Source organism: Strix uralensis, chromosome Z (assembly GCF_047716275.1).
Source record: "Strix uralensis isolate ZFMK-TIS-50842 chromosome Z, bStrUra1, whole genome shotgun sequence".
In the NCBI taxonomy this organism is placed as follows: domain Eukaryota; kingdom Metazoa; phylum Chordata; class Aves; order Strigiformes; family Strigidae; genus Strix; species Strix uralensis.
This window is the reverse complement of record NC_134012.1, coordinates 62,408,147-62,419,900: the sequence shown is the minus strand read 5'-3', so window position 1 is coordinate 62,419,900 and position 11,754 is coordinate 62,408,147.

Sequence of the window (11,754 nt, the reverse complement as noted above, 5' to 3'; positions counted from 1 at the left end):
CGCAGAAACCCAGACCGGTGATCTGTATTTCCCCATTCCCTCTATCTCCCTCTTTTCCCTTTCCCATTAAGAAATGCAAGGCATATTATATTGCTTGCCACAACTTGCTATATACTTAGTCAATTATCGTGTGTTCAATTAGTACATTGTGGGTAGTTAATAAATGTTTGGACTTGGAGACTTGTTGTCTGCTCCATTGGGGATTTGCAAATCTGAATCACTTGTCTCCCTTGTCTGAGCGGGACGTGACACTGCCCAGTTAGTTTAGGTAACGCTAGTATCACAGATTGCTAACTGCTGTTCCACAAATCATTCTAAATAAAAATAGGTTTCAGACTCAGCTACAGTTGCTCATTTTGATGAAAGAAACCATCTCACAAAAATTACCAATTTCAACTTCTTTGATGGGAATATTTCTGGTAGGCCCTTGAATTTTTTCCCTTTCAGGAATAATCCATGTGAGAAAAATATTTTTTTTCTTAATCTGAAAAAAGTGTTTTGACAAAATTATGATTCTTGAAAATATTTGAAGATCACCTTCAGTCCAAGAGCAAAAAATGCCACATTTTATCACTTATGATATTGTGATTACTTTTACAAAATAGGATAGGGGTTTTCTTTCAAAATCTTTCAAAATTTACATGTCTGTAAATGAGGGATGATTTCAAAGATGAAAGTTGTTCTTTGGGACTCAAAATTAAGTCACCATAAAGCATAAAAGTTTATTCCCCAGTATAAACCAACTACACTTGTCAGTATAAGTCTTTCTGACCATGTGTTTAATATTGATAGAATATACAGAAACAAATGGTATAGAATCTAAATCTCATTTAATCAGGTACATTTTTTTTAATTGTATCTCCTCTTCTTCAAAGATTATGACAGCTATTTTTCTTAGTGCAGAAATTTCTAGAAGTGTTATGCTTTTTACTACACTCTGCAGACAGAAAATTTCTCATCTGGTTCATCAGATTGATCAGAAAACTCCGTTGATGCCTCTGGAGAGTTCATATAAAGTCAGTAAGCTTCTACAGAAATGCAGCTACATGCTCTACCATGGCACAATTCTTTAAGTAATAAATTGGATGGAGGCAGCTGCAGCAAAGTTTATTTGTATACAGTGCCTTTCAACTGGCTTTGTCAGGACTGGATGTATTGTAAATGTAAAAAAGAAGGAGCATCTATTATATCCATGAGTTTCCAACTTAAGTATAGCACTTCCTATTATGTGTGCTAATCACTCTTCAACACTGAGGAAATGAGAGCCTTTCCATGACTTTCTAGGGATTTGAATCAGGCTTCATATGCACAATCTCCTGCAGCAAGTATGTTTCTTAGAACCTACCTGATGGGCAAAAGCAATACTGAATGTTCTTATCTGTGCTCAAGTTAACACCTAGTTATATTTTCTACTGAAGAAAATCTGTTACATTTTATAATAAAGAAATTCCAGCATTTTGAATGTAAAGTCATTGCTTTCATTATTTTTTGCCATATAGAATGGAAATGCCACTTCAGAATGAAACATGTCTGCTCTGTAAAAACAGGTTAAAAATCACATAATGGGAAAGCTATGGTTCCAAATATGATATTAAACATTGATCTGATTCTGTCCTGGTAATTAGTCTTCTAAGATGACAGTCTTACACTTATATTGCAGTTATAATTATAAGAATAATTCCATCTTTAGGTCCTCATTCTACATGCCTCTTACTTTTGTCTTCCTTTATTGTTACATGTCTGAAAGAACTGAATAACTGTAGTAGGCCAATAGTTTCAAGTATGAGAAAGAGGAACCGCAGAAGGCATCTTAAAGTGATACAAAAACACCGTAGAAATTTTTTCTAATGGTGAAACTATTCTGTTGGTTTAGATCAAATTTCTACCACATAGGTTGTACATACCTTATCAATGTCCAACCATGAAAATATTTTCACAGAATCACAGAATCACACAATTGTCTAGGTTGGAAAGGACCTTGAAGATCATCTAGTCCAACCATTAACCTAACATTGACAGTTCCCAACTCCACCATATCCCTAAGCGCTATGTCGACCCTACTCTTAAACACCTCCAGGGATGGGGACTCCACCACCTCCCTGGGCAGCCCATTCCAATGCCTAAAACCCTGTTCTGTAAAGAAATGCTTCCTAATATCTAGTTTAAACCTTCCCTCGTGCAACTTGAGGTCATTCCCTCTTGTCCTATCGCTTACTGTTTCGTCAAAGATACTCATCCCCAGTTCACTGCAACCTCCTTTCAGGTAGTTGTAGAGGGTGATGAGGTCTCCCCTCAGCCTCCTCTTCTCCACACTAAACAACCCCAGTTCCCTCAGCCATTCCTCATACAACATGTGCTCCAGACCCTTCACCAGCTTCGTTGCCCTTCTTTGGAAACATTCAAGTCATTCAATGTCCTTTTTGTAGTGAGGGGCCCAAAACTGAACATAGTAATCGAGGTGCAGCCTCACCAGTGCTGAGTACAGGGGTAAGATCACTTCCCTGTCCCTGCTGGCCACGCTATTTCTGATACAAGCCAGGATGCCATTTGCCTTCTTGGCCACCTGGGTACACTGTTGGCTCATGTTTAGCTGCTGGGTGTTGTTGTGGTCAAAGTGCAGCACCCAGCATTTGGCCTTATTGAAGCTCATACAATTGGCCTTAGCCGATCGCTCCAGCCTGTCCAGATCTCTCTGCAGAGCCTCCCTACCCTTGAGCAGATCAACACTTCCACCCCACTTGGTGTCATCTGCAAACTTACTGAGGGTCCACTCGATCTCCTTCTCTAAGATCATCAATAAAGATATTAAACAGGAGTGGCCCCAAAACCGAGCCCTGGGGGCACCACTCATGACCGGCCACCAACTGGATTTAACTCCATTCACCACCGCTCTTTGGGCCCAGCCATCCAACCATTTTTTTACCCAGCAAAGAGTGTGCCTATCCAAGCCTCGAGCAGCCAGTTTCACCAGGAGAATGCTGTGGGTAACAGTGTCAAAAGCCATCCTAAAGTCAAGGTAGACAACATCCACAGCCTTTCCCTCATCCAATGAGCAGTTCACCCTGTCGTAGAAGGAGATCAGGTTTGTCAAGCAAGACCTGCCTTTCATAAACCCATGCTGACTGGGCCTGATCATCTGGTTGTCCCACATGTGTTGTATGATGGTACTCAGGATGAGCTGCTCCATCAGCTTCCTGGGCACCAAAGTCAAGCTGACAGGCCTGTAACTTCCTGGATCATCCTTCTGACCCTTCTTATAGACGGGCGTCACATTGGCCAGTTTCCGGGACCTCCCCGGTCAGCCAGGACTGTTGGCAAATGATGGAAAGCGGCTTGGCCAGCACCTCAGCCAGTCCCTTCAGCACCCTCGGGTGTATCCCATCTGGTCCCATAGACTTGTGTGTGTCTATGTGATGCAGTAGGTCACTGACTATCTCCTCCTAGAATGAGGGGGGGTTGTTCTTGCAGTCTCTGTCTTCTGGCTGAGGAGGCTGGATTCCCTCAGTACAACTAGTCTTGCTATTAAAGACTGAGGCAAAGAAGGCATTAAGCACTTCAGCCTTTTCCTCGTCACTTGTTACCATGTTTCCTCCTGTGTCTAGCAGGGGATGGAGGCTCTCCCTGGTCTTTCTTCTGTTGTTGCTGTTCTTATAGAAACATTTCTTGTTGTCCTTGATTGCTGAAGCCCAAGTAATTTCCAGCTGGGCTTTAGACCTCCTGATTTCCACCCTGCCTAGCCTCAAAGCATCTTTGTAATCATTGTGAGTCACTAGTCCCTTCTTCCAAAGGCTGTAAACTCTCCTTTTCTCCCTGAGTTGCACCTGTTTAGCCAGGGTGGTCTTCTCTGTCGCCGGCTTCTCTTACAGCACCTGGGCTCAGCCTGCTCCTGTGCCATTAAAACTTTCTTCTTAAAGAGTGTCCAGTCTTCCTGGACCCCTATACACTTCAGGACCATTTCCCAAGGGATCCTGTCAAACAGTTGCCCAAAGAAGGCAAAGTCAGAACTGACCTTCTCTGGTCAGTTCACTCACCAGCTGTGTCAGGAAGTTATCTTCCACACATTCCAGGAATCTCCGGGACTGGTCCTGCTCTGCTGTGTTGTATTTCCAGCAGATATCTGGGAAGTTAAAGTCTCCCACAAGAACAAGGGCAAGCGATTGTAAGATTTCTCCTAAATGCCTATGGAATATTTCATCCACCTCTCTGTCCTGGGTGGGTGCCCTATAGTAGACTCCTACTACAAGGCCTGTTGGCCTTCCCCCTGATTCTAACGCAGAGACACTCCACCCTGTCTTCACTACACTTGTACTCAAAGCAATCATAACAGTCCCTGACATACAACGCCATGCCACCGCCTCTCCTTCCTTGTCTATCCCTCCTAAAGAGCTTGTAGCCATCAATTGGTGCACTCCAGTCATGGGAGACATCCCACCATGTTTCTGTAATAGTTTTGTATATTATTATTCTGTAATAAAAAAAAATAATTTTCCTTACAGTCTTTACTTGAGTGATGCCGTATCAGTGAAACAGCCACTTAAGGTATTTGCCTGCTATTCATCCATGAATGGGAAGAAGACATGACCTCAAAGATACTTAATGCAATATTAGCATCTATTGAAGTAAGATCAACTTCCTCACTGAGAATTACACTCAGGAGATTTACATAAAAAACTTATTTTAGGAAAAAGAAAATATGCAGCAACTTGAACTTTGTTTTATAGTCTGTACCTTGTTTTAATCATAATATGCATTACTGCCTGAAATTACACTTGCTTCTTCACATTCAAACACTGAAAATTATGTAGAGTGTAATGGTTCATTGTAAATTACTCCATAAGGAAAATATGTCAGCTACTTTTGCAAATTAAATATTATCTAAAAAGTAAATTTTACCAAAACTAAAATTTATCAAGGTAAATGGTTTACCATGGCAATCCCATATATAAGCTTCAATGCCTTCTCTAGTCATTTCACATCTAGAATGGAGGAAGCTTTGTTCACATATAGTTCTATCACAACCTTAAAACCTCCAGTCTTTTGGAGAGTGTGAATGATTCCATACAGAATCTAAGTAGAAAAATCTGATATAAGAGATATTGTTGAGTTCTTCCCTCTGTCTATAGAGAAACAGAATTTGCCTCATTAATCAAAGCATCTTTGAATGCATTAGGAATCTAAGGTTGTCCCCTGTATACAGAAACAATGACTCACTAGCTGGATATTCCTGCAATGTCTTCTAAGAATCTTATCAAAGAAATACCCAAAGAAAATAAATAATAGGATTTCTCCCTTAGCAAATATAGTAGCAGTCAAATTTACTTGTACCTCACAAGCAGAAGAAAGAAAAGTGCCAGGGATGTCAGTTTACCTTTTCATAATAGCAAGTAAAAGAAAGAATGTTCTTCAAAACCACAGAGAGACAGCAACTGTCTTGGTCTAGAGTTTCAATTTTTTTTAGCATAACAGTAAAGATGGGTAAGAGATTGCATCCATAACATCAGACAAAGTAGATGAACATGTTGAATACCTGTCAGTTAGCATGCCTTCTCATTAAACATGCAGACTAAAAAAAAATCTTTCTTTACAAAAAAATTGGCTGGACTACTTGTCTCAGCTTCCTTTTTTTTACAAAATACATGATTTTGTGTATACATACACTTTTTCTGAATAACTTTAAAATATTTCTCTGTTATAAATAAAAAATCAGTAAATATGAACAAAAATAATCAAAAATATCACAAAAAAGTGGTGATAAGAGTAGATGGAAAAATATCATTCTTTTCAGAATTGTAAATCATGCTTCAACATTACAACTATTTGAGTCCTCTTATATTTGCTATTGTAGATTTTTTTATATTTTTCCTTTGGAATTTAAGATCAAAACAATTTGTTCAGTCTTTTTCTTGAAGAGGAAAACAGAAAAGCAGACTTCCTTTGAATACAGCTAAGTGTTCAAAATGTTTTTGTTAGCAACTTCAAAAACATTTCTACCAATGTGATGAACTTGAGCTATTCCAGATATAGCTAAACCTGTGTGGTGGTTTAGCCCCTGCCGGGGTCTGAGACCATGCGGCCGCTGCCCCTCCCCCACAAAGGGAGTGAAATACAAAGCCCCGAGACTGAGATAAGGAAAGGTTTAATACAACAGTGCAATAGCAACACAACAAACAGCAACAATAACAGTGATAACAATGAACAGAGCAAAGTATATCTACCAATACAGGAGTGAGAGGAGCAGATGTATAAAACCACACACCCCGTGCTCCCGTGCCAGGATGTGACGCGCCAGGATGTGATGTCAGCATGGTATCTGAATAACCCGGCTAGAGTTCCCTCCCCCCGCCCCCCCGCCACTGCTGGGGAAACTTAACCCTATCCTGGTTAAACCAGGACAACCTGACTTGGGGTAGAATAAACTACTGTATGATTTACTGAAATTCTTCATCTCCAACTCTGTTTCTTATTTTTCTGTCTCTTCACTGGTTGTTAATCCAAATTAGAAAAAACAATTGAGAGAAAGACCGCAGTTGTTTCACAGTCTTTCTTTTGAGCTAAATACGCAGTGTTAAATAAATTCAAATGGAGACTGGATGATTCAGCAGTGAATGTGACAGTCTAGATAACAGGAAGCTCAGAGCCAGTACTCAAAAAATTAATTTTGTGTTCAAATTAATTATTGCATTAAGACTCCTATGGTAATCACACAGCAGAGACAAATTAATTTAAATGGAATCTTTCCCTATAATCTTTTTTTTATTTAAACAACATAAAGCTAAATCTTATGTCATTTAATTTTAGTTTTTTCCTTCTAAGGCCATGTTTTTTATATTTATCATTATTGAATTCCTTTTCACAGATTTCCAAAAAGTTCTCCAGTGCATCAAAATAAATTTGAAGTCTAATCTTGTTTCTCAAACCAGTTTCAAACCTTGTTATCTGGCTGTTATCCAGCTGTTATCCACCAGTAAATTACAAGTGTACTCCCTATCTAGTTATTCAATTCATTACTGAATATATTAGTATGGAACAGCACCCTGAAACCTCTTTTGGCATGTCCTTTCAAATAGGTATGACCTAGCTAGACAAAAAGCCACCAGTGACAAACATGCTGAATTTTTGAACTAGCTGTGCACTCACACAACAGTAATTTCAGCTCTATATTTGTTTTTTAACTTGCTTTTGGGAATGTGAAGAGCAGATAAAGTTTACTGAAGCTTGTAATTTCTTCTCCATTGCTCATGTGTTGCCACATCTTGTCAAAGATTAATTCAACTTACATATAAAAAGAAACAGCATGCATTTGTCTTCTCATTTACATACATACAGATTAATAGCTTGACTCTTTCTGTAAATAACATTAGGCTCACTTTTCTATTATTTCAAACATCTCCGTTCCCCCTCTTAAAGATACATTCTGTGCTTTCTCTTCTCTGGTTTCTGGGCATCACTCATCCTCCATGAATTCTCAGAAACAACAGCTCATGGCTCCATAAAATTCTTTAACTACTTAAGGTTAATTTCCATTCACCCTATTCAAGTTAACACATTTACCTAACTTAAAACTTGTTTAATGTGCTCCCTACTCTGGCCATCATCTTCAATTTCTTTGTGATTTAAATTAATTAAGAGTCAAGATTTTCTACCTTCATTCCAAAAAACTTCTTATTTTATTATTTGACATTTATTTATAAGCGTTGTTAAGTTTTGAGCCATTCTTTCTTTTGTATATTTATTTCTAATATTTATAAAAGATTTTGGTTTTTTCTATGATCCTTTGCTGTTTACTTTTTTTATTTTTCTGGTTGTCCATGATCATACTATTCTTTTGTATTCATTCCTGGCACAAAATACTGATTTCTTGGCATCCTTGCTTCCCTCCTTTTCTCCAAGTTACAGATCTGTTTACACAATCAAGCAGGTCTTTGCTATATATACTTAATGATTTATTGCTAAATTAGCGTTCTTTTCTGTTGACTCTTTATCATCTGCTTTTATAGGGGTCTGACAGATATATTGTGGCAGGTTTAACTGTGCAAGCTTAAGATTTTACCAACTCTAAAATGTCCTGCCACCTGTCTGAGGGTGAAATAAAATGGTGTGCTCTTCAACAGTCACCATCTCCTTTCAAACTACTAGTGAAGCTGGTTGAAGCTGATACTTAAGTCTCAATTCTGTCATCTGTGGTTTGTGGGCTTTACATAAAACTGAGAATGTCAAACTTCTGCAGTTTGTCTCTCAGAGCCTTTAAAATTTGTTAGCTTCTCCATAGGCTTCTCTTCCGATTGGAATTTCTTTCCAGCATCTCAATGCCTAATTCAGCTGATGTTTTGTTTGGAGGTTTTATTTAGTTCCTCACTTCTGCATCTGGCACAATCTTCATTTTATGAAGATCCATCTGAAGTACCTCCATCTTCCGATGCCTGTGCCATTTCACCCAAAAGCCTAAGTAAACTGCATTTGTCTATGGTCTTCCTTCATATTCTGACACAAGTTTGCTCCTGACATATTCCAGGAAGTTACTAGGTAGCATGCCTTTTCTCCTGTAATTTCCAGAATACCTAATTTAGCTTAAATTCCACATTATCAGGTCATGCCTTCTAAATGTTAATTCTTTTTTAAAAAAGCAAAACAAACAAAAATTTATTCATCTTGTCCCCAGTGGATTAAATTCGCATAATTTCATCTTCTTTGATTCTATGATTTTTTTCTTTATGCAGAAATACTTAAAAGCTCTATTTCCATCTCTGATGGGTGCTCAGGAAAATGTGTATTTTGTTGATGTATAACATAGTATTTTTTGTCTGTCACAGAGTGATTACTTATCTATGCAGTCCAAAGGTGGTTTGCTGCTCTGAAGCAATATATATTCACCGCATTACAGCATATGCATAGAGGTTACCCAATCTAAGCATGGAGTTAGACTCACTGAAGCAACTTATGTGATTTCACACAGAACAGTCTTACATACCTGTATATCTCAGGCCCCAGTTAAAACAAAATTGAATATCTTCATTATGGATTCTACAGAAAACCCATAAACATATGATCCACATATATGCCTTATCGATGCTTGGGAAAACTGAGGTCTTACTGTGTTATAAGTACCCTTGCCTTTTGAATTTTCTTCACATTACATTAATCTAGGATCCATTTCTTTCATCCTTATTCATGCTGAATAATATTTCACCATGGAAATAATCCCACTGCTATACTACTCAGTGTCAGGGAAGAAAATTAAATTCATATAGCCATGAATTCATAGACATGAACCTACAAAATAGTTTAAATCTTGAAGTGGAATTGCTGATTTTCAATCTCATAAAGGTTTTACGTTATCAAGAAATGTCTGCTGTTTGTGAACATCAGCGAATAAAGGCATTTTAGGAAAAATGTGGTGATAGGTTTACAAGATATCAATTCTCTCTCAGAATGGAATTAACTTAACTTTGTTTTGTTCAGCTTCATGTTTACCAAGAAGCAGGCAAGCATTCACTGTGGAAAGCTATTCAGTAATAATACTGATCCAAAGAAATTTTTTTTTCCACTGACAGACAGACATTTCTTCTTACATGAGGAAAATTGTAAATACAATATATGGATGCATAATATGGAGAAGGAGAACAGAAACAATTCTTCCAATTCAGTTGTTGCTATTAATAGTTTAAATTCTGCCACTCATTACGTGTCACTTGATTAATATTATAATGGCAATCTAATTTTATTTCTTTAGTTCTAACTTAATGTTTAAAGCTGAAGATCACCTTTATCTTCACCATTATTGAAAAATCAACAGATGTTTCAGATGCAAAGTGAATAACACCAATTACAATAACATTTTGCTGATTCTGAATTACATATTTACATACAGTATTTTAAATATCAAAGAATTTTTCATTTTTTTAATTTAAAAAAAAAAATGCATCCAGAACTCTTCTCTTTCTACATTAAAATAGTTTTGCTCATCAAGACTCTGGAGTTACTCTCAATTTTCATTAAAAGCCAATGCAGACCCTCAGAAAACTTAATCCCATTCTTTTGAAATTTGCTCTGATTTTCAGTGAGAATTTCAGAACCCTAACAGAGGATAAAAAAGCTCTAAAACATGTTTTTGTTACATGCCATGTTTATTTTTATACAGCATCTCCAGAAAAATGAAGAATCCTAATTGCCATGTTGTCAGACCACATAAGTTTATTACTAATTCAACGGTGAAAGAAAAGAGGAAACTATTCACCACATGGGAGACATGCCTTTCAGTGACTTAAGATTGTGTTTTGTCTCTTTTGCTTTATTTTTAATTTGATTTATTTCATGCAAATAACTCTCACTCTTCTTGGGAACTTAGAGCAGTCTCTTCTGGTTTCTCTCTCTCAACATCTCATTTATTTATCCCCACTGATGAAGACAGAGGTTAGAAAAAGCACTTAATCCTTGAGATCAAGATAGAGTAATACAATTAAGAAATATTTATGAGTTATTGCCACCTAAATAGATAACTTCATCACTACAGCTTCATCTAGAAAAGAGCAGAAAGTAGTGCCAAACAAAATCAATGAAAAGCATCAGTATCTACACAACTTACATTTAATTACTGCACTTCTAGAAAGAGGTACTGCATGTGGCAGTCTCCAATACAAGCTCTGTTGATTCCATGAAAATTAGCCATCAATCTCAGTAGAAGTTCAGCACTAGTTTTTTATCATTTGCCTAATACAATTAAGCCAATTAAATCTATCCATAGGGCTGGGGTGAAGGAAACAACTTAGAAAAAATTAAACTGAATGAAGAATATAAATAATTGAAGCAGATATTAGTCATAAAAGAAAAATTTAAAATATTAACTTTTCATAGAAAGAACACAAGCAAATAGTATGTTATTATTCAGCTTTCACACAGAATTAAAACTATGGAAATGACGTTCTTGAAAACATAAATTCTCAGTCAACTCCAAAGATGAAGTGAAAATTCTGCAGTAATGAAGATCATTATATTCAGTTATTCTTTTCAACAACATAGCCATGTAACAGCATGGAAGTGCACCATTTGTGCGCACCAATTTAGTGGTGGCAATTACACTATTACAAGCAAATAAGATAACCGCTTTTTTTCACATCTACCATTGACAAATAGCTGTTGACCTAGCTCTCACTGATAATCCTGAAGTAATAAAACACAATTGGCAGATGAAGTTGTGCAACTCTATGTTTTTGTGTTCATACCAGCATTAAGAAACAAGGGAACTTAACAAGGAAACTCTATAAACATTATATCGGGTTATTAAGCCCGATTCTGTACTTTTTGTGTTTTGTTTTTAACAGTGATGGGAAAGCTGACAAGTTCCTGAAGTGCAATCAGTCAGATTGTGGGGAGGTGGGAGAGATTGTTTTGCTTTAGTATTGTTCCCATGTAGGAACGTTGTGTACAAAAAAATGTCAGCTGAATACTGCAGTTTTTTTCACCTAACTGTGCTGGTTGAAATTAATCCCACCCTTCTGGTCATGGCAGCAGTAAATGTTGATTTTCCCTCTGAAAGCAACATTCCCTATCCATTTCTCATAAATCTGAGGCACACTCTGGAGTACCTCTGCACCCTTTTTCAGCCTGCAACCACACACACACACACACACACACATCACAGATTCCAAATAAGACAGCTGGTGAAAATACAGTACACATGTTAAAAAACATCAGCATGTACTCAGACAGTGGTATTTCTTCACAGTAGGATCCCATCCTCCCATGCTAAACCTGGAG